This window comes from Haemaphysalis longicornis, unplaced genomic scaffold, assembly GCF_048455015.1.
Source record: "Haemaphysalis longicornis isolate Haplotype H1 unplaced genomic scaffold, Haemaphysalis longicornis Haplotype H1 scaffold_13, whole genome shotgun sequence".
Taxonomy (NCBI): Eukaryota; Metazoa; Arthropoda; class Arachnida; order Ixodida; family Ixodidae; genus Haemaphysalis; species Haemaphysalis longicornis.
This window is the reverse complement of record NW_027526233.1, coordinates 44,501,453-44,528,568: the sequence shown is the minus strand read 5'-3', so window position 1 is coordinate 44,528,568 and position 27,116 is coordinate 44,501,453. Positions and strand designations below refer to the sequence as shown.

Here is a 27,116-nt window from a genome sequence, read left to right as displayed (position 1 = left end):
AAAATCCCCCATTAACAATAAGTTACCGTGTTGAAGGTTATGACTCAGCATTAAATGGCTTAAGTTGTGCAATGTATCAATTGGAGAGCCGGGTGGGCGATGGAAAAGACCTATTACTACAGATTGCTTGTGGAGATGAAGTTTACACCAGGCGGATTCTATGTCAGAGGGAGAGGGCAGGATTGAGAATTTAAGGCTTTGACGAAGGAGTAAAGCAACACCCCCTCCTTTCCCTATTTGACGATCAGTTCTAACTGCGATATATCCGGGAGGGGTGAATTCGGAATCGTAGATGCCGTCATGCAACCAAGTTTCAGTAATCCCAACAATGTCAGGTGAATATACGGACAGAAGAGCAAGCAAGTCTGGAAATTTATTGACAATACTTCTAGCGTTAAGATTTAAAACCACTAGCTTACTATCACAGTCGTTGTTTGTCCGTCACCGGGAAGAGGAAGAAGCAACTGCAGATGCTCCAGTCATATTGACAGAACTGCTTCTGTCTTCCCTAATCGACTTCAAATGCTCATCCCACACGTAGCGTTTGCCATCGATATAGACATGGTCATATCGTATTTTGACTGTCGAACCATTTTTGCGGAAAGGCAACGTAGCGCTGAACAGATTCTTTCGTATATTACGTACCCTAAACGAAAAATCTTCAGTTATGTGATAATCCGATCCTTTAAGTTTTGATGCATTTTTCATGACAAGAACTTTTTCAGTAAAATCCAGAATCTTCATTATGACTGGACGAGGACGTCCATCGCGTGGCTTACCAATACGATGGCAGCGCTCGATGTGCGGACAGGGAATTTCAAGTGATTCCGTTAGCAGCTTGGAAACTTCTGACAGAAGTGTGTCGCTCTTCTCATTGGAATCTTCTGGTAAACCGTGTATTAAAATGTTATTCCTACGAGAATGGCTTTCTAAGTCTTCGTTCCTGGTTTCAAGCCTTGCTAAGGACTGCTTCAGTGAAGCTACCTCGGAACTCAGTTTTTCGCACAAAGGTTTGGAGCCGTTGGTACTGATGGATAATTCCAAGGATGTTACGCGGGTTTCAAGTTCTTCAAAACGAGAATTAAAAGACTGCTTGATGTCGGCAATATCCTTCGCAATCTGGTTCTGGCCAGCCAGCAGCCTTTCAAGCATGACTGTCGTCTCCGGAGCGGGGGAAGTATCAGTTTTGGAACGAGTTGAGGGGCCAGTTACTGCGGGTGATCCATGCTTTGATTGGTTTGAGGAAGGGGCAGGTTTAGGGGGTCCAGGGTTCAACTCAACGTCCCCGCTCAAGAGAATGCAGATAAAACTGTACAGAACATTCAAACAAGAAAAACGTTTGGGGCAGTAGAGCAGCAGCATAAAGCGATCATCACAGCGAATACCGTAGGCGTTCTTAAGGTAACATACCTGCAGATAGAACAAGCGCCGTTTGAGCAACATGCCGAAGCTGCTGCTGTTCTGCCCACTGAAGAGTGTTGAAGGTTTCCGGTCCTTTATACTGGGACACGAAGATGACGTAATTTTGGGGCAGTCCATCATTGGATGATCAGCGGTGACGTTGGCCCAGAACAGAGCACGCGGCGCGCCATCAGCTGCGCCAACGGACGCACCAAGGCTATCACCTGCAAGGGTGATAGGGCAGTCGGCAGGCACCCGCTTGGCACCCACGTGTCGAGGACTGGACACCGAAGTAGTTGACCGTGATGGAGCAGTACCCGAGAGCGCAGGCCCGGTGAAAGCGAAGAAAATCTGCAGATAGAACAAGCGCCGTTTGAGCAACATGCCGAAGCTGCTGCTGTTCTGCCCACTGAAGAGTGTTGAAGGTTTCCGGACCTTTATACTGGGGCACGAAGATGACGTAATCTTGGGGCAGTCCATCATTGGATGATCAGCGGTGACGTTGGCCCAGAACAGAGCACGCGGTGCGCCATCAGCTGCGCCAACGGACGCACCAAGGCTATCACCTCCAAGGGTGATAGGGCAGTCGGCAGGCACCCGCTTGGCACCCACGTGTCGAGGACTGGACACCAAAGTAGTTGACCGTGATGGAGCAGTACCCGAGAGCGCAGGCCTGGTGAAAGCGAAGAAAATCTGCAGATAGAACAAGCGCCGTTTGAGCAACATGCCGAAGCTGCTGCTGTTCTGCCCACTCTTAGAGGCAATGCCCGAGCACATCACTTGGCACACGAAGAAGCTGGCGCCCGTGCCGTGGTTTAGGGGGACGAAGATCCGGAAGAGCAGCTGGACCCACCTACCCCCCTCACCACCTTTAGGCGCATTACAAAACACTATCGAGAGCAGCGGCGCACTCTACCACCACCTCATCATTTGCTTAACAAGGGGGAAGAAGTCAAGTGGCGTCTGCAACAGAGCAACACCTACCCGACACCATCCAGAATGAACCTGCTCTACCCCCAGCTCTACCCCTCACCCGCATGTTCCAACTGCCAACAGACCAGTGGCACCATCTACCACATGGTCCTTGCCTGTCCCAGCAATCCGGCAGCTCAAGACGCTGCACGAGTGGGAGACCACCCCAACCGCTCGGAGACGGCTATCAGGGCCTCGGTCGCGGAGGGTCTGCGCCAGCTGATATTGTCACGAAGCCAAGGACGACGCAGTTGTCGTGCAGGAGAAACAAGTTTATTGGAGCGAACTTGTGCTCCCCTAACAACTCAAAAGAATACAGAGGCGGCGAAGCAGCGGTCAACAAAGTGACTTGCGTCAGCGAGCGTCGCAGAATCAAATGCCCCGGCGTCCGCACTGCAGGCTTTTTATCTTTTGGCGCGCGTGGTTCTCGAAACGTCGATTCGCATCGAGAACATAGTAGACCCAAGAAGATTATTCTGGGCTGTTCACGTTAGATCGGAATGCTCTCCCTATCACAACAGATAACACATGCGGCACAGAAAGAAAGAATTGAACACGCGCTTTCCTTGGCGCAGAGATAACACAGACCGGCACAGACGGGCGGTAAAAGCAAAACACAAATAAACAAACCCAATGTATGGTTCGCGGCAATATTCATTGCGGATGAGGCCTTCAGGACCAATGGGACCGTGGACGTAGGGACCAGCCCAGGTTGATTACCTGAAGTCCTTTATGGCTTCAATAAAGTCTATTCCTCCCGCTCCAGCCTCTATGGCGGTGCTGGCATCGAAGTGCCCTACGGCGGCGTTCGCGCGTTTGTTTATGTTAATGAACCTGGATGGCGCCACCATACCAGGGCAAGCCATTTTCTGCATTTGGTTTGTTTGTGACAGTATTTAAACCTGGCTTGTTCTTGTTCTGGGAAAAAATAACCGTTTCATGAAACATAGTGCTCACTCGACAAATATGGTCACGTCAGACAGCGTTGCTGGCGTCAATCGGCCGGTGTAGTCTGAGACAACCCCAACGCCCTTCAGTGCTGTGCAGTTAAACCAAGCATACTGCGCGCAGTACCAACAATAGTACGCATCAGTACTTCTGTTTACATGTACTCTCGAAAATTTCCACTGTTTGTCCCGCCATTCTTATTGCTTTAATGACAATGTACCCTAAATTTAAGCACAAATATCAAGTTCTGCAAGTTTATAATCTCCGTCTAATTTTCGTTTGCTTTTGCCGGCTTCTGCCAAAAACAGAGCAGGGCAATATGACACCGTAGGTTCTGTTGCGAGAAATGAGCGAGTGGGTAGCAGGGCCATTCCCTTTTTTCCTAGTTGTATTGCTTATTTGGGCGAAGTTTACGTTAAAACAGGTGTCAGTATGATTCTAACGAGGCCGTCGTTTTGTTTTGAATGAACCAATTTTGTGTTTTGTCTTCTTCGCTCCTTTAAAGATACCCAGGTGGTCATAATTAACACGGAGCTATCGACTACGGCGCGCCTTATAATTTTGTATCGTCTGGGCGTAAACATTACACATCCGTCTGCTACAGCGGCGGGAGGTGTAGTCCACACTCCGCAATCTTTCCACGTTAGCAGCGATAAAGCGAAAGCAAAAGCAATGCGTGCCGCGTCACAAGTTACCGCGCCAGAAAAATCCTAAAACCAGTGTATTTCAAACAGGCAGGACTCTGATTTCAAAGAAGATTTACAATGTGTCGCATGCTTGTTTTTAAAGTCGTTCGCTCCAAAGCACGATCAAATAATAGCGATGATTGAGACACTGAAAACGTGTAGCTGAAATTAAGCTGTCCGACATCGCTCGCACCAAAAAAGTTAAGAAACAAAAGCGAGCAAACAGAGTCAACTATGGCGCACTGGTGTAGGCGTTAAGTACCACCATGCCTTCTCCCTCAAAGCGCTTTAGGAAGCGTCCCTAAAAAGTTCGGGTGCAGCATTGCTACGTGGTAAGACTTACAGATAGCTCCGCGAGTAATATTACCTATTGTTCTTGAGACCAAAAATTATATTCCTCGTCAATGTTACTAAGTGCTATCGCGATGCATTGAAATACGAACAACAGAGCTCTGGCTTTCAGTACATGCCAAGCATACTGGCTACAAGCACACGTATTCACAGTACGAACAAGTTAGGAGAGTTCTAGTCCAACCTTGGTACGGAAACACCATCTTTCAGCGTGAGACCATTTTAGTTTGTGTTACAGCCGCATTGCTACCACCTGCTTGTGTTACCGCCTGCTCACGCTAGATTTATCTACGTCGTTTGACTGGGTGAAAACGGCGATAGCAGCTTTATTTATTTATTTATTTTAGTTCGTGCTTGTCTCCCAACCGCCGATAGAAAGACGATGGCCTTTCCATACCATTGTTAGCCACGAACTTGTATCTTCATCGTACTGCGCATACGTGGCTCGTCGCCAGGATGCGCGGCATGCAGGGAAAGCCACGCGCTCCGTTTTTCGTATTTCAATGTATCACGGGAGTACCAAGTGGTTGTTGGGAACAAGAAAATTCCATTCTCACCTATTTATTGTAGGAGAGGTACTGCGATATATTCTGGGATAAATATTAATAAAAAACAGCCCGACACAAAGAATGTATTATTGCAAACGTGAAATGTTTCACATTTTCAACCAAACGAAAAACAAAAAATAATAGACGGCATTTCCTTCCATTATTACTTTTATTCTCTTTCAATATTTCCTGCTTGTTTTCTTAGGCTATTTGGATTGTTTAAAAAATAAATTTAAAAGCGTAATTTAAATTCTTCGATGATTTCGATGATTTCGATGATTTACTATATGTATAGTTGTCCTCTCTGTCGCGCAGTTTATTGCTGCAAAGGGTGACCTCCATAGCGACTGTGACTTTCAAGTGTGGTTCCAATCACTCAGTTTCGCTTTGTCAAATATTTTGCTGCTAGTGATAAAGCAACATTTGCAAATATAGCACCCTCTGTCTAAAATCGAGGCTACCCGCCGCGGGGGCTCAGTGGCTAAGGCGTTGGGCTACTGAGCACGCGGACGCGGGTTCGATTCTAGGCCGCGGCGGCCGCTTTTCTCATGGAGCCAAAAAGCAAAAACGCCCGTGTGTGTCAGATTTCGGCGCCCGTTAATTAATCCGGAGCCCTGCACTACGGCGTGCGTCACCGCCTGCACTGCGTCGGCGCTTTAAACTTAAAAAAATCCGTCCTGTAAGTCAGAGATGATACACCTAAAAATAAAGCGAAGCATGGTATATTTCGTGGTTATTGCAAACATCAGTGAGATAATATTTTAACTTGAAAATTTATGGTTATTGCAGAACGAATCCTACTAAAATATATTAGCTTGAAAGAGCCAGGTGTTTTATAAAATAAGTAGTGTTTAGCTGCAAACAAAATATTATAGTTATTCCTCCGGCCCTGGACATCAATACTGGTGGCATTGTGACGGAGAGTCAATCTTTCTGCATTATAAAAAAAGGAGAGTAAGGACGTTGTATTCAAGCCGCAGCTAATTAAGAGTGAAACTCACGAACAGAAGACACCCCAGAAAGCTAATATTAAGCCTGTCTCTGTGGTATAAAAAGTGAATGTAAGAAGGTTGAGAGAGTTTCCCTAGATGTTATAGACGAAATCAAAAAGTTTTCAACAAGTGAGAATGCACCTGCATGTGTTAGATAACGTAAACTTGTTCTTTTCCACTTCCAAAACAAAAAAAACGTTACCATTAGCATTGAGTAAAGCACTCATTTGTTTTCCCCCTAGGTACTACAGCGTAATGTAAACTTATCACGTGGAATCGAAGATACGCGGTCGCAAAAAAATTTCCCCGTAGTCATCGCAACCGAACTACAGACCAGTAAAGTGCGCGAACGCCGACACATAACAACGAATCCTCTACAACACCATAGCGTAACAGTGAGAGCAAACCGCGGCGGTATTGAACTTCAATGCCGCCAGTTCGCTAGACGCTTTCACAGGAAACCCATTCACATATGCTTGCAAGGTATGTGAACGCCTGCTATACCTGAAGATTGGGCTCAACCAATGGCAGACGTGGGCAGCTTGCTCAGCTTGTTTGCTCGACATCGATCTTGTTTTCTAGCGCCCAGCGCAACCGGTAGCGATCTGCGTGACATTACAATGCCATAATAGGTGATTTTCAGTATACCTGCAATGAGACAGCCCTCGTCGCGACCTGCTGTATGTTAGACAGATTTTGCGCACGTGGTTGTGACGTCTTGATTGCATTACTTTACGAAATACCAATCCAATCCATACTGTTTGTTGAAGCACGCCGATTGAATTTTCTTGTTCGAGTACGTGCTCTCAAACTTTTTTTTTGAAAGAAAACACACTTTGCCACCGTGTGTGCTGTACACACGAACAGAGACTCTAGTATTGTGGTAGTTTACTTTTATGTGAACAAAAAACCTTTAAACGGATCTTGGCCATTCGTTAGGGAATAAACATACTTCACAACTAAGGTGGCTAACCTGGTGTGTTGGTGTAGATAAGCATACAAAAAGGCGGCCCCGTCCACGAAAAGAACGTTTTTCAGCGATTGTGTCTGGAATGCCTTGTTTCGATCGGTGTTTCAGCTGGACCGTGTATTCTGTCAATATGACAAAGGGAAGAAGTCGTATTTGTTTCCAAGTGGTTGGACGCCGCGAGTATCCTGACATCCATGTACTATTTTCATTTGTTCGACTCAGGTATAGGTGCGCTAATTTCTAATTAGGACCCGCGAAAAGTTTTATCCAATCTCAACCTCAAATATTGCCCGTCAACACTTTGCATTGACATTAATTATATCTGTTATCAACCGGGTCAGTTCAATTAATAAATTATTAACTGATGTATAGCGCAAAAACACGAAGGACAGATAATGCGCATTCGAAGCTCGTTAAGAGGGGTATTGTGCGGCTGTGCTTCAGCAGCGCTCTAGAAAAAGCATGCGCTCACACGATAAAAGAAAGTTTTACTAAGCTAGAGGAACGTCTGTCTGTCTCGGGGTATCCAGAACCTTTACTTATTTCTGTGGGTGAAGGGTTGGCCGCAAAACTTAAACATGATGCTAAAAACTAGGGGCACGCACAACACGCTGACGAACCGCGCAATACGAGAGTGCTATACCATATTTCCACAGGATATCCCATAAACTAAAAAGATTGGGAAGCGCGCCAAGGTCGACGTTTTGTTTTCCGCACCAAATGAACTATAGCGGCTCTGCAATAAGACGAATCCAGTTGGCCATAAACCGAAAGGGTGATCGCTAAAGCACGACAACCTGTTCGTACTGTGCGCAGAAGGCGTGGTGTACTCCTTTCCGACTCGGTGTGGCAAGCAATACATAGGCCAAACTGGTCGATGCATGAACGGCAGGTTGAGGGACCACGACTATAACGTGCGGCGGAAACAGGGCCACATTGAGCAGCACTGTCACGATTGTGGATGCGTGCCTTTGTTTTCAGAGTGCAAGATTTTGTTCAAAACCAAGAACCAAACAACCAGGGAAATAGTGGAAGCGCTAGAAATTGACAAAGCCAGAGAAGGATGCGATATTCCAGCATCAATTGCTCTATCGGCAACAGATATTTCTTATTGGGAAGCCCGTCGCTCGGGAAGGGGGCGATAAGATTGTGTAATAGGGTATCAAAAATCTTTTTCTTGTTTTGATATGTCTCGCGTAGGTTGTCTGTTATCATGTACGCTGTTGTTATAAATGTGTGCTTCTTTCAATGAACCACTAGTTGCAAGTTAGCGCTTCGTCCTCGTGCGTCTTTTTGCGCTATACATCTGTTAATAATGATCGACTAAGAAGCCCAACAACGTACTTTATTAGTCAATTAATTAAAATCTGGATAGCCACGGAATCCTACACTCAGATCACTCAGTATAGTCTAATTTGTTAGCAGGGGGTATTGTTTTCTCCAAATATTCTTTCATCTTGCAAAACAAAACCAGTTTAATATTTCTGCCCTTTCATTGCAGATTATTCAATGTGGACCTTGAAGTGGAGAAAGATGCAGGCGTTGTTTACCTCACCGTAAACCTGAATAGTGAGACTAAATATGTTTTCTGATAAGCTATTTGAAATTGTGTAGTAGAAGCTGAGGTTGCTAGTTTTGTGTGCGCAACAAGAAGCAATAACATCATAGAGCTGTACAAAGCTCATTTAAATGTGCACAGAAATAGTTCCTCAATGCCCGCTATGATGCCACAATATGGTGTCATAGCGCAGTGCTATTATTCTATTAATGGGCCGACATGACCACAAATTAACATCGTAATTTATTATTGACTTTTCACGTTCGTTGGAACAAGATTTTCTGATTTCGAATTGTAAAGAGTGCTTTGTTTCAAGTGTTGACGTATAGGGAACCGGTTCATCAGAGACGCCTGACTGCACTCTCTGTAAAGTAAGGTCAACGCTATTTAAACGACAGTGTAACCTTACATGTAACTCCAATGAACAGTATGAAACTGACGTTTGAGAATCGTAGCGGTATGAACAAGTAAAGGCATGTTCTCGAATGTTCAGAGCAGGTATTCTGTCTCTACGCGCAGTGAGCGAATGTGAGGGTTGGAAACACTGCTCCGATCTCACAGATTTTGATCTGCTTGCTGCTCCTGGTTCAAAAGGGTAGGGAGAAAATCAGTTCTCAACCATTCTCAACTGTGAAAAGCGGAGCTCCGCAACCCGGTACCGCTTCAAAAGGTATAAATTGTTACTAGTTACCGGGAGGAGACTGAGGACACCGCCGGACTTATTCGACTGAGCGTAACCTAAGTGTTTCCATCTGGACTTGAATTTGTGCTGAATTGGCGCTGTGTTGCTCCGTAAGCCTAGCGTCGGCACGCGCGGCACGATGATTTGTGTGCTGGCCTTTTGTTACGCGTCGCTTGGATCGCAAGGCAGCAGTGCAGCGCCAAGGTGGTAAATATCTTGCGCCTCGTACGGAGTACGATGGCCATTGGATTTCTCTCTGCTCAAACTTTGACGGGTTGTGTGACAGAGAGAGTGGGTAGAACGCCTGAGTCCGGCCCGTGCTCTCCTTCTGTGCGCGATCGGTGAGTTGTTGTTCCTTGTCATTTAACGTCTCGACGTTGGCAGCCTGGATTCAGCGTGTACCGGTGGGGCGGCGTTTGAACATGGCATCGACTCCGTGGGAAATTCGGCTTGTGTGAAATCGGCCGCGTACCTGCTGATTTCGTTTGGAAATGACGACAAAAGATGATAGTCGACTGGCGCCCCTCGAAAATAAATGCCTCCCTTATCTTTCCCGCTCATCTTTTATGCGATTCCTCTCCCGTCTCGTTCTTCCCAAGATAACACGCTAGAGGATGGGTGAAGTCAATTTATTTTACCGCATTCCACTGCTCCACGTGGGGTGCCTCGATGCCAGGTCTACCATACGGCGGAGACACGCGTGATTCGAGGTAATCTACTACAACGTTTCAGAAAGCATTTGACTCGGTCGAAACCTCAGCACTCATTCAGGCGTTAAGGAACCAGGATGTAGATGAGCATTATGTAAGAATACCAGAGGATAGCTACAATGGGTCCACAGCTACCATCATCCTCCATAAGGAGAGCAGTAAAATACCTTAAAGGAAGGGCATCAGACAAGGGGACGCAATATCACCAATGGTATTCACAGCATGTTTACAAGAAGTATTCAGAACATTGGATTGGGAACAAGTAGGAGTAAGGGTTAATGGAGAATACCTTAGTAAAATCAGATTTGCTGATGACGTTACCATTTTAAGTAACTCGGGGAGAAAAGGCCAAGCATGCTTTCCGCACTGGACGAACAGAGTAGAACCGTGGGCCTGAAAATTAATATGCAGAAAACTAAAGTAATGATAAATAACCTCGGGACAGCACAGCGGTTTGAGATACGTGGCGAGGCAGTGGAAGTGTAAGCGAATATATCTACTTAAACCAAGTTGTGACCCCAGATCTAAACCGAGAGGCATAGATAATTAGAAGGATCAGCATGGGGTGGGGTGCATATGGCAGACATTCTCAGATAATAAATAGCAGCCTACCATTGTCCCTGAAGAAGAAAGTGTATGACAGCTGCATCTTACCGGTACTCATCTACGGGGCAGAAACATGGCGGCTCACTAAGAGGGTTCAACTTAAATTGAGAACGACTCAGCGGGCAATGGAGCGAAAAATGATAGGTGTAACATTAAGGGACAAGAAGAGAGCGGAGTGGGTCAGGGAACAAACACGTGTTAAGGACATATTAGTAGAGATTAAGAAGAAGAAATGGACGTGGGCAGGGCATGTAATGCGAAGGCAAGATAAGCGCTGGTCATTACAGGCAACCGAGTAGATCCCTAGAGAAGGCAAGCGTTGCAGGGCGCGGCAGAAAGTTAGATGGGCAGATGAGGTTATAAAGTTGGCGGGGATAAATTGGTCACAGTTGGCACAGCACCGAGGTAATTGGAGAATAATGGGAGAGGCCTTTGCCCTGCAGTGGGCGTAGATAGGCTGATGATGATGATGATGATGGTACTTCAAGTAAAGACGCAAGCACGAAGGCGGGAAGGAGGGGACGATGTGTTTCACTATTTTACCCAACACTAATAAATGATGACAACGTCAGAGCATTGGTGTGAGCAATGCCGCCTGTATAAACATTGCCTAACGCGCCACCCGCTTACCAATGGGAGCAGTAGGGACGCTGAGTTGAGGCACTCATCCGCTATGTGGCGCGTGACGGCGGACGTCACGCCTTACGTCACTGCTCGCGAGTTGCGAACGCTGCAGCCACTTCTACGACTCAACGGCCGTTTTGCTTGCTTACGTCTTAGCCATGACTGGGTGCTATTTCTGGTGTGCTCTGGGATCTCGTTAAACATGTCGCTTGCTCACACCTACTGCATTTTCCAGAAATTGCAACGCAGGCGGAACTGAAATAATGTAAGAACGTATTAATAGCCAGATAGACAAATAACAAACGCAGAAACGATATTTTCGAATGGTAGAACCAGTATTTCACTCATCTATTTCTCTGCGGAGGAGTTACGGAAGAACAAAATGCGTGTACATTTTCTGTTCAAGCGCCTGCTTCTACCATTATTTTCTAAAAAATATCGCGTGCTTGTAAAATTCAAGAGAATATAGAAAACAAAAGACTAAGCAGTTCAGCGTCCAGCCACTCTGTAAGGGCGCTTCTTCAGTAAAGTCCTCAATTTCAAAACTGGGAACAGCGTGGACAAATTAAGGCCGAAATGCAGAGGAGACTGAGGGGGGATGCACCACTCAGATCATTTCGGGTGCCGTGATCGTAGTTCGTATGCGCGCAAAGCCGGCATCAGCCTGCGGCACCACAAGTAGTTTTGCGACCTCCGTAGCGCAGGCGGGATTTTCAGCTTCAGACCAAGACAGACAGACATAGTGATAAACAAGAAGGCGTTGGAGCACCTCCTCAGAAATGCCATGCAAACTGCTAACTATTTGTCACACGTTCCAAGAAGCGGCTCTGGCTAGCGGACATAAAAATACGCAGGAAGGCCACCGAGCGGGAAAGGGTAGGAGAGAGCAAGCAGGAGAGTGGCTGTTTGGCCATTTTTCGCTCACGCGTTAGGGAATGATCATACAGGTGGCGTTGGTGTGAGCTAGTTGGTGGTTACGATCATGGAGCTTGTTTTTCTAGCCCGTGAGAGGATGAACAGAGGAGAGTATGAGCACAGGATAGTAATAGCTATTGTACTGCGAGCTACCCTCCCCTGTTCTCTCGTGTAGGGGGATACTGTTACAAGGAACGTTTAATTTTTTTGCACTGCCGACCGTGACGCAGACGTAATTTCGTGGGGCCAATACACTCCAACAAAACAGACTGCAAGCAAATTAACGGGTACGGGAACACAAGACGAGAGCACAAGCGTCGAATCGCAACTGGTTTATTAATACACACATAAAAACCTTAGAGGCACAAGCGTGAAGCGCCCAAACGACACGCAATACGTGCGTCACAGTTCTCCGCGCAAACACCCTCACCCGCACGTACAGCAAAACACTAACAACAAAAGCCACAAAACAAACTTTGGGGCACGCGAATGGCGAAAACAGCAAGGATAACCGCATCACACATGGGTAAGCCTCCCTGTCCCATTACTTTCTGAGAGCATTTAGAAACCACCACTTTATTAGAGCAAGCCCAGAAGATAGCAAAATCTCACTCTCCTGATCATATTTTATAGTGCCTGTGCAAACTGGTAAAGTAGGTAATGTCAGACAAGGAGGCCGAAATACTAAAAGAGAAGCCCAAAACCTTCGCCGTGCATGGTGCCCTAGGTTAACAAGATGTCTCACGGAATAAAACAAGTACCAGGACAGTATGACGCGAGCGTAGTGTCTTGGGCTCCTACTAAGTTAGGTAGAGGCTGTTCAAGAGAACAAAAAGGTAAAAAAAAAACCCGTAAGAGGACGTGTGGTGTTATCATGAAAATGAAGTTCGTACCGTGTGCTGCAGGTGTCCTTTATTCGATCCCACATGCCTGTAGGAAAGTTTGTATTGCCCATACGGGACGTTGTTTCAATATAAGACTAAAGGAACATAACTATTCAAAAGATAAACGTGACCTGGCACACCTTCTTCCGATTGCGATGCATTCATTTCTAATTGATGGATTGTGTGGTTGAACGCGGCGATGCAACGCAGGCGATGAGACACGCCTTAGTGGAGAGCTCCGGGTTAAGTTTGACCCCCTGTGTATCGTAAACGGGTGCCGATATCTTTAAAACACGGGCATTTTTGCTTTTGGCTTCCATTTGAAAAGCGACCACCGTGGTCAGGAATCGAACCCGCGTCGTCGTGCTCAGCAGCACTACGCGCATTCATTTCTTATTGTGTACCTCTGTTTGAGCGCCCAGCCATTTTATCTCGATATAAGAACCAGCAAACGCGAGAAATTGTAGAAGCCAGTGACACCATAAAAGCTGGCTCGGAATGCATCAGTAATCCATCTATCGCCTTGCTTAGTCGGGAAGTCGCATACGCATATGCACAGTAATCGCAATTTCGGTGCCTCTTCAGGAGATGCGTGTTGGGGGGGAGGGAAGGCTTCAAACATGCGTGATTCGGTTATCTTTGCTGTTTTCGCCGTCCGTCTGCCTCAAAGTTTATTTTGTGGTTTTTTAGTTACTGTTTTTCTGTACCCGAGGGCGAGGACGCCGAGAACTGTGACGCAAGTAGGGCGTGTCCTTTGGGTGGTTTAGCATTTAAGACTTTGTTGTGTGTATTATTAAACCACTTGCGAATCTGCGCTTGTGCAGTATTTATGGGTTCCTGTTCCTGTTAATTTGCGCGCAGTTTCATTTTAGATGCATCTTTACCAACTCGCAAAACTTTCAACTCTTTTGATAAGACAGTTGTCGGTAATAGGCTCATTTTTTTTATTTCCCCGTTTCTGCTACCTGAGCGCTATAAGCCGTGCTCATCAAGCAGTCGCAAGAATAACTGACCTATACCACCCGGAAACTGCAGCTGAGACAGCGAGATGCGAGTCGTCACCTAAGTCTGGCATATGGCACACTGGCGCTTGAAGTGTGGAAGGGGCAATGACACCGTGGCACACGAATTTCAAGCAGGTTCTACGCTTGCGCAGCTAAGCGCATTTTACGCACTGTCGGTATACTACGAAGCTAAACAGGCATGGTCGCCAGCCGTGTCCGAAACCGCAAAGCCCGTCATTACCGCGAGATCAAAATAATTCAAGTTGCCATGTTTCACGTGCTGAAGGCGCACCTGCGTTAGAAGGCGCGAAACATGGGAGGGATCCGGAATAATTGCGACAACCTGGGTATCTGCATGTGCTTTAAAATCTCGAAGCACAGCCATTCTTCGTTTTTGATTGATTGATTGTTAGGTGTAACGCCCTAACGGAAAACAGGCGATGAGGCGCGCCGTAGTGGAGGGCTTTGGATTAATTTTGACCTCCTGGGGACCATTACCGTGCGCGAAAACCTCGTACACACAGACGTTTTTGCTTTTCGCCTCCATAAAAAAAGCGGCCGCCGCGGCCGGGAATTGAACACGCATCCTCGTGCTCAGCAGCGCTACGCCTTAGCCGCTGAGCCACTGCGGCGGGTCGTTCTTGTTTTTCTTTTGTTTCTTTTACGAAAAGTGCCGCTGCGGCCGGTAATCAAAACCAAGCCCTTGGGCTCACTCAGTAACGCAATGTCTCACCTACTGAGCCACCGCGGCGTGTTTTTCACCTTAACTGATTCCGGCACAAGCATTAGATCCCCAAGCTAAACTATGGAGCAGACGATTAAGGCCAGGCTGCCAAAAAACCAACTATAAACATTACAAGCACAGAGGAACTAAAAAAAATCCAAAAAGTATTGTAATTAGAATATTTTCGCTATTGCAAATTTGCACTTGATAGAACCCATCAAACATCAACCTGGTGGAATATGGTATTGGTATGACGGCAGATGGCATGACGGCAGATGAGTGCACGCCTGCACGATGACAGGGTGATGGATGTCGGCTTGCTGGCAGACGTCGGAACGTCGGTAGCTCACGGCATGCTGATAATGGCAGCGTCGACGCCTGCAGGTTGGGTGATGGTATGACGGCAGGTATGCGAAATTGCACAAAAATGATGACATGAAAAAGAAAGGGGCTACGCAGTGCTAATTAAAAACTGACTTCATTTTTTGCGAATAAATTTATAAAATAAGATTTGCAGCAAATAAGTAAGCTTGCGTAACTTACGTTTTGCTCTGTCTATTCATGTCGTGATCATTTTTCTGCTATCCTGCTACAATGCTCTGAAAACTTATCGAACATTTTATGGGAGCTTAGAGGTCTTTGCTTGGGTGCCTAAAAATATTACACAAAAAAATTGTTTTTAAAGTTCAATGTATTATAATTAAATATGAAATATGGTGACTATCTTCGAACAGGTGGGCAGCTGAAAAGAAAAAAAAAACTGAGTTACACACTAAAGCCTACACAATCCAGGTCAACTCAATACAAATGTATACGCCCATTTCACATGCCTCCTTAGACGTTCTAAGATGGTGATTCCGATGTGGTCTCTTGCTTTTGCAATTCCTTTAGGCCATTAAATCTAAAATCTGGAGAAAAAGAACATTTTCACCAAATTAAGTGGAAACCATCCTGTTAGGACTCCCTTCAGGCCATGGAACGGTGCTCTTGGCTTGCACTGCTCTAAACGGCATCGCATGGTGCCAATGCCTTTCCCGGGAAAGGATTTTAGTAACATTGCTAAGAAATGAACCCGTTGCATAGCTTGTACTCTACATTTCACTCCTCTGAGAAAACGGGCCTTTAAGAAAATTGAATTTTGCCCTATTTTATCTGCTTGAACCTCCTTTTAAGAACATAAATGCAAAATGCTTCCCCAATTCATTACATTTACAATTAGAGAGACGCCTTTGAAACTATCCTTTGTAGGAAATCTCAAGGGACCATCCGATACTGTCAGTCGACAGCACAAGTAGTGCGACATCATGTACATTGCCACAAAACGTTTTCTATCCATGTGACCACAGACGCAATGCTTCAGCTGCCTGGCAACCATATTTTTACCCACTGGCTGTTTGCACAGTTTTCCTACTTATGTTTCTTCTCTTGTTCAAATTCTTTTCAAAACATTACCTTTCCAATATCAGACGTCACAACGCCACTTAAGAATAGAAATACCATTAGAATGGAACGTCTGGCCTCTGGGCACGCTATATTATCTCAGCGGCTCAACTACATCCTCGAAAGGGTATGACATAAAAATATGCTCCATAGAAGTCCATTTGTATTTGTAAGCCTAAGCAGCACTTGAGGCTTATTTTTGTAACTGCTAATAACCACAGAATTTTAACATCCAATTTACCATTGAACGCATCCACAGTCAGGCCTACACGACCATATCCTGGAGAGTTCACATCGCAGCATTATTTCTTGCAGGAAAGCAATAGAAATCTGTGCATAGGTTTCAAGTTCCTTATTTTACGCTTCAGGCGTGAAAGATGCGTGGACTTTAATTTCAGAGTACCTAAAGATCCATTGATAAACCTGTTGAACCAGTGAATTCGAATTTTCAACTTCAGTCCTTTATCGTGTGAAGTCAGGAAGTTTGTTTCCTCAAATTAGAGGCTTAAGCAAGAATATTGGCTAGAGAACGATAGTTTGTACACATTAAATTTTAAATCCACCACTGAATGGGTTGTACAAGAGTGAACACAATGCTCAGGAGCAATGCCCCAACTGATAAGCTAACCTCGAGAATAGGTACTTCTAAAAATATAACTGTGGGTAGGCCAAGTGACCCAAAATTTTCATCCATTCAAATGGAGTCAGATGATTTGAAATGGAAGGATAGCTTTAGCAGCAGCTTGAATACAGCAAACTTGTCCCAGTTCCGGCCTTTAACAAACGGATATTCTTTAACAAATACAGATTTTTAACAAATCTTTAATAAATAACAGATATTCTTTAACAGATATCGGTAACAAACAGATATTCCCAGTTCCGGCCTTTAACAAACAAACAAACAAACAGTCACTTAACACACTGAGTCAGCAGGCAGGATGGCCATTTGTCACCAAAGCAACATTTCTTGCGTGAAAATTTATCTCCATAGCCGTGCTTTATATTTGAGTGGATAATTTCTCTTTGTTGGGCAGGACTGGACGGGGGTATTGTTGCACCTACTTTTAAGAAAATCCTTTTACTGCAGTTCACACTGGGGGGTGTTTGTCCCGTTTCTGGTTGCATCGGTATCTGTGTGTTTTCCTCAAGCAAAGCATCAATCCAACCTTCAAACCAAGCAGGGCAGTGGATGGGCAGAGTAGGTTCGGGGCATTAAGATTCTCACTTGAATCCATCACACAACCACGAAGTTTATAATTGCATCACATGGACAGCATTCAAAACTTGGTCTCACTTTTTTATTTTTGCCGTAATCGTAATTATAGTTTAAAAATAAAAGCTAATGAAATTGTTGCGCTTATGCAGGCAGTTTTTCACTCTGGGTTCCAGTGTACATCAGTGTGATTTTTCAGCTGTGGCTGTGTGATTCTGAGTGCACCTGTTTGGAGGTAAGGTCTGAAGTGTGTTTGTAATAACAGAATGCTGTATTGTTCGCTTATGTACTTGTGATTTGTCGTAACATTTTAGCAATGCAACCTGTGCGCTAAGCGATGTTGCTATGAAGGAATTGTGGCACCATTAGCAGTAGTGGGAGAGGCTCTCCTCGTATATACTTAGCATTCAGAGTTGTCATTATTTAACATATCTGTACAGAGGTAGTTGTTTTTACACCACCAAAAACCACTGCAATCCAAAAACCTCAAATCACGATTCAGTCCAACCTCCCCGCAAATTCAGACAGAGGCAGCTACGCATTGGAAGCACAGGTGATGGGATGCTCGCTCTATGTGTGCTGTTTAAGCACATAGAGGAGGAAAAGGGGAGGGGGTGATAAAATATTTAAGGTGGGGGTAGTGTACTAACTCTATCACCACATAAAAATATCGATAAATATTTTACGGTTACAACCTACGCAAGAGGCTTCTGAGGCTTGTTTGCTTCTCCCTTAACATTAGCCATTTCAAAATACTTTGAAAAAAAAAAACACAAATAGAAACAATATGAAACTTGCATGATTATGTTCACTACATGAAAATATCTTTCTTAGTTTGAATCTGTCGTAGTTTAACGTTCTCTTGCATTTTCCATTTTTGCCTCCGTCAATGTTCATCCCCCCAAATGAAACCTCGCATCAACCACTACACACGGCTAATTTAGAAACAATTTTTGAGGTGAAAGAATGAACAACTCTAATTTTAAGCCTTCTATCTTGACATATCACCCAGTCTTCTCTCATCCCAACCCCTTACAAGTGGGTTTCACAAAAAGTCTAAGTTCTATCAGTAGTGCAGAGCCGCAGTTCTGAACTAAGGGCTAGGCACATGCTGCTATATTAGATTGGCAACTCGGCTCAGATGGCAGCTATTTTTAACAAGTATTTAATACAACTTGTTGCTGAGTGGGTGGGTTCGTACGTGAATTAAAATAAATGTGGCGCTAAACAGACGTAGACGAAGACAAGATCCGATAGACACAAGCCACAACTTCCAACTGTTCATTCACCCGCCGCGGTGGCTCAGTGGCTAAGGCGTTGCGCTGCTGAGCACAAGGTCGCGGGTTCGATTCCCGGCCGCGGCAGCCGCTTTTCTGATGGAGGCGAAAAGCAAAAACGCCCGTGTGTACGAGATTTCGGCGCACGTTAAAGATCCCCAGGTGGTCAAAATTAATCCGGAGCCCTCCACTACGGCGCGCCTCATCGCCTGCGCTGCGTCGGCGCGTTAAACCCTACAATCAATCAATCAATCAATCAACTGTTCATTCAAAGATAACCATGCTTATCTATACACGACTTGCAAAGAAAAAATAGAAAAAACGAAGGTACAGTTCAACTAACAAATGTAAGGGGGGGGGGGGGGTTCCGTTGCAATCGCTGGTATGCATAAGTGCCACTTTTTGAAACCGTAACATAATTGCACATGCCTGATGTTAACAAGCCAAACTGCGCAGCAATGCCATATACAGTATTCCTTTGAAGTGTGATAGGGTGTACATTGACACAAGGCCGCTGCCTCAATGAACGCACGAGACAACTAGTTTGTAATCGGTAGCAAGATGGGAAGACACCTAGCAGACCACTACAAAAGCTGTGGGTGTGAACTATTACTGGAAAAGATGACATTTTTAAAAAGAGCAGAAAGAAACGAAAAGGAAAGGCAGCTAATAGGGGCGATCCTTATAAAAAAAGCAGGCGACACGTGCGTCAGCACGCTATCACTATTATTAAGCGATATATAAACCCCCTCATCAATAACCGTTAATTCACCAGATATAAGAGAAATCCCCAAGGTAGAGTACGTTTCTGCGAAGGAAAGTTTGTAATCCACCTCAATGCAGACATACGGTTAGTTAGGAATGCTATACAGTTTTCTCAGAAACTTCTGCAGTTGAAGAAAAATCCTGGACAAGGACAAATTTTGTTCAACTGCGATGCTTCTGAGAAAGCTGTATAGCTTCCCTAAGTAGCTGTACGGCTACACTGAGGTGGATATCAAACTTTCCTTCGCAATTAAGACAGTCAGTAACCGCTTAGTTTAAACTGTGCAGTTGTCATTTGGATGTTGCGGCCCGTATTGCTCCTGAAATACGCGCGCACTTGGGATTGTCAACTTCAGGCATTCGCAATCTTGCTATGCTTTCACTAATGTTGCACTTGTGCAGACCAACAATTGTCCCTCCTGCCCCCCTCTTACACTTTTTAGTTGAACTGTACCTTTGTTTTGTTATTTGTTTTTTGTTGCGTATAAGTAGGTGTGGTTTTGTTTTAATAAACAGTTGGAAGTTGGTGCCGGTGTCTTTCATGCCTTACTTTAGTCTACGTCTGTTTAGAGCCACATTTTCTTTTCATTTAACACATAGCATTCCTGGTCTAGCAACCTACGGACTACCCAGGACATTAGAACACACTGTTCATCTGTAGACTACAATACATGACCGGTCAGTGCAATGTACTGCCACCCAGCTGTGCTGCAGGGATGGGATGCTGCAAGTGCGCACCACATATTCTTTGTTCCTTGAATGAACCTTTTCAATGATGCTTAAACAGTTTCAAATCAGTATCCTGTTATATCATTTCAGCATGTTCATGTAAAGAGTGGAAAATGCAGATGAGACTTCCATAGCCGCTTGATCTTCCCCTTTACAGCGGCCTGCTGAGTCGTCTCGCGTACAAAAGAACTCCTGTGAAAGGAGAAGTAGACTCACTGGCCACGGCAAGAGGTAGGGGCACTGCTTATGGGCGAAGAAAGTGCCTTGCCCCTGCTCGCACCGCCTCATGCAAAGATGGCACTCTACCTAAACTTGACACGTTTACGCTGATGTCGTACGGTCAACATGCGACGTCGATTTGTTTCGGGACTGCTGTTAGGTTTACTAGTATGTATATGAATTACACCGCACGCGATGCGTAAAACATTGTTGTGTGGCCCTTTGCAAATTGAATGACTCACGAAACACGGTGCTGTGCTATCAAGAGCTGCCGGAGAAAGAAAACTTCCGCAGTGCCTGGCTCCTGAACATTTCCCAACAAGGGAGCGACAAGGACAGCCAGTGGCAGCCAAGCGCCAGGACCCTATTGTGTTTGCTTCACTTCGCCGCAGAATACTGCAAGGTATAAAGGAAAGGCAAGTTCGTGCTTCCAGAAGCCACGCCGACTCAGTTTCTGTCTTACCCAATCTACGTATGCGTCTTGTTTCAATGAGTGCAGAACTCTGCGTTGCGTCCCACGTGAAGCATGCATGCAAGCGAGAAGTTCAAGAGAACATGCGTTAGCAGCAGGTGGGGAAAAAGCAAAACACCCTTGTCTAGGAGAAGTCTATGCTCAAAGCGCAGCCAGTCAATACCAGACGCAAGAAATCGTAGCTTCAGGCGAGTTTCTAGAAGATTAGGAACAGAGTACATTGAAAGGTGAGGAATTCCAGACGACATCTAACCTAGTTAGATGCCCTAAAGCGACGAAAAGAAACACACACCGTCGTTACGTGAAAGTGCAGAGACTAAACGAATGCTTGCAAAAACGTTAGCAAACCTGCGATGAATTTAGAGAAAGTTCAACACCATGAGAGTAACCGAGTTGTGCAAGCTCTAAAGACCCTTTCGGAAGCCGCACAAGAAGAAGACAGGTGTGCCAAATTTGTCATGGAACAGCATATCAATAGTGATAAGGCGCGCTGACTACGCAGGAACCCACGTTGTGGGAAAGTGTGGTGGAAGGCAACTTCCTGTAAAGGTTACGAGCATGTGAGGGGCACAAAACTGCTGAAGCTGCCTTGCCAAAGCACACTAAAAATGTCGTCGGATGTTCTGCAAGGGAGACTCGAGTAATAAACCGAATAAAAGAATGGCTTCAAGTGGAGAGACAAAGCTTGCGGTCTCTAAAACCACCATGATGCAGCCTGATTACTGATCAATGCAGCAAAAAGTAATTTATGACTGTCAAGTCGACCAAACTTTCGCCCTTGATATCGGCTGTGAACGTGGAACCGGCGGCGCCGCTGAAATCGCCTGCAGGCTCCTTTGGTTTTTCCAGCGGGGGCTTTCCATGGCTGACGTTATCACCTTACAGTGTTTTTTACCGGGAACCTCAAGCATGACCGGCTCCGTAACATGAAAGTTAGTGTGCTCAACTGTGTAGAAGAGGCAGGTTTCCTCATTATCTGGATTGTCCCAGCCAGCCACCAGACAAAGTACGCCATGTTTTTAAACATGTCGGATGAACACCCACTACAGCATATTGTGCCACAAACCAGTGCAGGAAAACGACCCATCCTTCCTTTTATTTGACCAAACCACCTCATGAAGAACCTCAGAACAAATCTGCTAGAGAGAGAGAGAGGGATGTTTGATGGAATGCAGAATATTAGGGAATGTTTTCTTCTCAAGGCCCTCTTTAGGATCCAAAAGAGTTGTCAATTGTGAACGCAGTTCGAATATTAAGCTGATCGCAGATTGAGCCGAACCTGGAAAAAATGAAGGTTTCCCGCGCCGCCTTGGTATATTCCTCTGTCCTCATCAGCAGCCCCAAGTTCCTTCATAAAAAGCTCAAAGCACACCAACAGGCTTCAGAATCAAAAATTTCGGTTTAAATAAGCTGAATAGTGCAGTCCCATGTTAAGAACCAAGCATCTACCCACGTAAATATGTGAGTATAGCCTGTTCAGCAAGGTGTCTCAAGTGAAGCATCACAAAGTGCAGTAACACTACTGCCAAACCAAGAACTGCTAGCGCGGGTGGCTGATTGTGTGGCCGCTTGCCAAATTAACGCCACCTTATCGCCGATAGCGTGGCCTCAGGCGACGCGCCGGAGGGAAAGAGAGTTATCGTTCTCACAGGCGGAAAGGAGCATTCGGCGGCCTGCACCAAAAGGGGACATAAAGCGGCCGTTTCACTTCTAAATGTCACATCTTGTTAATACTAGTTCTATCTGTTTAAATGCAGAGCATTTCTTTTACTCACGATGTCACCCGGCGTTGTCGAGCCTCGGCGTCCGCAACAGTCTTCCCAGGTGCGCCCTCTGCTCCACTCCTCCTGTCCCGCATCACGCTACCCTCTTCGCTCTCAACAACAGGTCCGCACCCCTCCACCTACACTATATAAAAAAATAATACTTACCGGCGCCTGGTTTCGATCCCACGACCCTGCGGGCGGAACGCAAGGTACATGGTGCTCTACCCACTGCACCACAAAGCCGACACAGAATGGAAGGCTACGAACTCCCGTTATATCGTTGACTCATTCAAACTACGTCAAGAAGCTGCTGATACAACGCATTCACTACCTGTGGGCGGAACGCTAGGTACATGGTGCTCTTCCCACTGCGCCACAAAACGGACACAGAATGAAAGGCTACGAACGCGCCTTATATCCTTGACTCATTCAAACTACGTCAACAAGCTGCTGATACAACGCATTCACTAACACCAACTGCCCAAACACTAAACGTTAACGCAATACACCCACAACCTATGCGACGCATTTACTCGAGTCCCCTTCGCGGGGAGATGGGCCCTTTTTTATTGAGAACTCCCACCTTCGTGCTTTTGTTTGAGCAGTCCAATGTACCATAGCAGCAAATGTTCAGGCTAAACATTACATAAAGACGTTAAATACAATACTTCTAAATCCACTTATTCCAAACTCGGAGAGCCATAAATTGCTGAAATGAAGAAGTCGACATGCATATATATATACAGTGCTATAGGAAGAACAAAACACCTCACTCCCGGTCAATTTAGGCAAGTTCTCGTAAGAGAATTTCACAGTGAATGTCATAGCATTGCTGTATAATTGTATAGAACTAGATGCTCACCTATTGTAACCAGCCTGAAAAACAGACAGTGACATCGATCAGAGGTCCATCCAGATCATCAAAGTAGGGCATGCCGGCTGATTTCGCTGCAAGGAGTAACAGTCAGTGCCTCCAAGACGGAATTTAGTAGGCAAACAACAAGCAAGTTGCATTAGGCTTAACCCTTTAAAGTTTTTAAATGCAATATTAGGGTGTCGAGCAAGGTGTTCACACTCCATTAAAGAATATGAGAACGTTAAAGGGGTCCTGAAATACCTTCCGCCGATGCATGGATGTACATGTAACCAAATAAGACAATGTATTAGCAATCTCCTCCCGCAAGAATTTTGTTCAAGCGATGAGTATTAGCTGAGAAATCCTAAATCAAAAACCGCGCACTATCGTCGCGCCGTGTTTCCTCCTCCTTTCAACTTACTCTCCGCTGTTGACGGCGCGGAAGCCTTCTCTCCCGTGAAGCTGCGCTCCTCGGCGGTGACGTACTTCCGCTATCGCGCTGCTTATACTGCTGTCTGCTACGGGCAAGCTTTGTTGACACCTTCAATCCCTCACTCCGCTCAAGGCTGGAAAAGCGAACGAAAAATCTGGCCGCGTTTGTGCGGCGGCCTGGCCTTGCCCTTTCGCGGTGTGCGTTGCTGCAGGGCAGCACGTCACTTTTAATCGGCGGCGAACTCGCAGCCGCTCGGGGAGGACCATGCGCTCGGTCCCTCATGCCCCTCATGCACCGCGCACTGTTTATCCAAAAACCGCCGTATCAGATGTGGCCCCGCTGGTGCCGGGTCTTATTTTGCGGTGGTGGTATAATTCCTGCCGGCGGCGTCTGAAAAATACATTTTAAACCGATACAGAACCCGTGCACAAAACGATTCAATCATGTGACCAGTCATAGCCTATGGACCAGTTTAGGGTGCCTGGATGTTTCTCCTCGCCGCGGGAGAGGAGGAACATTCAGGCACCCTAGACCAGTTCAGCTTGGGGCGACGCGTGGTGGAGAGCCGCAACGTTGGCAAAACATGCTCCTGCGCGGCTCTGAGCTTTCTAGCGCTGGAGCGAGCGCCATTTTTTTGACAATCTCAAACATCGGTTGCCTTGGTAACAAGTCACAAACCGCCCCAGAAGTCAGTTACGGGGTCGTGATCCCGGTTCAGCTCGGGGCCCACCTCGCGACATGTGGGCACTGCAGGCGTACCACTCACTCCCATTGGGAAGTGTGAGATGCGTTTGGCATTACAAGAGGCGATGGTGTGTGCGTTGTGGACGCCTTTGTTTCGCGATGAAATGCGACGTTGTGCTTCTGTGGGTGCATAGTGCTTCCCATAGTCTGGATTATTTTTCTCGAGCGACGTACGACTCAACCTCGCATGGGGTATGTGCAGTGTGCGTGGCTAAAAGCCATCTCGGCTTGCGCGCCAGGGTTAAGTGACTTGCTGTTCGTCCCCGCAAACCGCGCGCGAGGTGAGTGCCGAATTTACGACGGGCAGGAGGAGGCAACCCATCGTCGGTCAATCGCGGTTCAGACTTGCAACGCATGTTGTGACGTTGCGTTCGTTCGAAACGCATCTCTTGATTGTTTTGAAGTGGAATAAAATGTATCCGTCAAACCCGGGCATTCGGCTCAGGGCGGTCTCTGCGATTGCACGAAAGAAGTGCCACGGGGCTTCAACGCTTTCTTTATGAAACGTACTCAGGTAAGAGAATATCCATGTCGTGTTATGGCGGTGTTGCATTGAATACGAACGGTTAAGCGTTTGTTTACACTTGTTTCGTTTGTCGTAAAATGTCCAAGCACTCCGACACTCCGCTGGCAGATCAGCCGGCGAGCCGACGCTGAGCAGACGACTCATCTGTTTGCCGTAAGTGCGTGAAAAAGCCGCCCAATAGCAGGATGTCTAGCTGATGACGAACATCTGGGAATCGATGATGTAGACATGTGAAGATGGCGGCGTCCAGAAAAACGAAGGAAAGGGTGAGAAAAAAGCGACAAACTTTGCAACAAAAGTGTGAGCTTTCCGCTGCGCGTAAAAGAATAATACTTGACCCAGATGACCTTGACGACCCAATCTAACGATTGTGCTACTTCATTTAGTGTGCTCAAAACGCCTTTCAGGGCCCCTTTAAAACACCCCATTATCATGGATGTATGGCCGAAGTGACCATCACAGCAGAGTGACAATGTCAACGATTAAGTTTCTAACTCAATTCTTGCTTTAGAAATAGATGCCGTTCATTATGAACAGTTCATGTATGCAAAAAAAGGTGCCGAGATCAGCTCGCTCATTGCTACTAGGGCAAATTATTGCCTCCACTATACTGTGACGAAGCAGAGACGTAAACGGTGATAACGCTGCTTTAACAATTATGCTTAAAGAGGCTGGAAAGGCTATGTGATGAACGTCTGAACAAAAATACAAGTGAAACAATTTTTTGTTTCTGAAGTCTCTTCTATGGGATTGCAGCTTCCCACGCAGCGCTTGAGACCCACATGATGTGTCGGTGCATGTTTTCAACTGCTACCATGAATACCATAAACTATTTTTTCCCTGCAACACATGCATCTAATTAAGCCTCAGTCATGGCCGTGATGTCTTAGGGAAGCATAGCGCACCAAATTTAGGTTCTGCTCGCATTCACATCAAACCCATTCAAACGATCTTCAAAAATGACACATTTGTATAGGCAATAAAAATTGAAACATGACAATAATGCATGATTGCCGATAATGAATCACAATAATGACAACAGCGAGTGCTTAAAAAAAATATTGCGATCAGAAAAAAGTTATCCTCATCTGAAAAGAAAAACTTCCAGTGTAACTCAACTATCTAGAAAAGGCTGTTCTCCCATATATTTTCTAGCGGTATATTTTCCAGAGGTATATGTATTTATATCAAGTGATGTGTTTTGGCAAATAATGTATTCTGTGCTGTGCAATGGTGTACACAAGCTACCAAAAAGAGACCTTCGGCCTGAAACAGTTCAGAGGAGACCCACTTTTTTGGAGTTAGGCCTACGCACCTGACAAGCGAAGATTCCAATGGGGCGGAGGGGGGGAGGGCGACGGAAAATGTACTTGAGGGCCACCGTTGTGGTGGAAGTGGTGGGGGCTTTTTGTGGCATGAGAAGTAGACCTGCTAGTGCACGTTCCCACTCCGTGCAGAGGGCCACAAACTGCAGCCAAACAGTTTGTTCTCTGACGTTTGACAGGTCCACAGCCTGGCGGCATGCAAGGATGGTGTCTGTCTTATTTAATACACCGCCGTTCATGAAGCAGTTCATGCTAATGAAACGCGTGGCCGCGCTACTCGTCGTTACAAGACCCCAGACAGTTTCGGTGCAAAAGATAAACGCTCAGGCTTCCAGTCATGTCCTCACTGGCTTGCACAGGAGCGTGTTTTTGTCCCTTTCCTTATTCATTTCAATGTAAAAATGCACAGATGCCTACGGACATCCTGTACATAAGCCACAACACCAAAACAAGCCAAGCCACGAGGTTCTCTTAGAAATTTAAATGCGCTATAGCTCTCGTCTGCTATATTAAAAGTTATTCGAGAAGCTACAATAAGACTCTACAATACGTCATCTCAAGAACCGCATGCATATTGCGTGAAACCCATTATCGCTGGAATTTGCGCGTAACATCCGTCCTCTCGCATGTCGTTGCGGAGAAGAAGCACGTGGAGCCCTCACGTTTCTGTCCCTCCAAGAAGACTGAACTATCGCCGACACCCCTGTTGTCGCCGGGCTTCATACTGTTGTCAACAGTACGAAGCCCGCCCTTTGTAAACATTAAGTGCGTTGATT

At 45.9% G+C, this 27,116-nt stretch overlaps 1 long non-coding RNA gene across 1 annotated transcript in view; it reads left to right on the top strand.

Moving 5' to 3' along the window:
• LOC144164048 (uncharacterized) overlaps nucleotides 1-27,116 on the top strand; it is a 198,921-nt gene that overhangs the window by 109,335 nt on the left and 62,470 nt on the right. The window contains exon 4 of the long non-coding RNA XR_013321019.1: nucleotides 8,370-8,437. This is a non-coding gene — a long non-coding RNA (uncharacterized LOC144164048). The remainder of the gene's footprint in view (nucleotides 1-8,369; nucleotides 8,438-27,116) is intronic.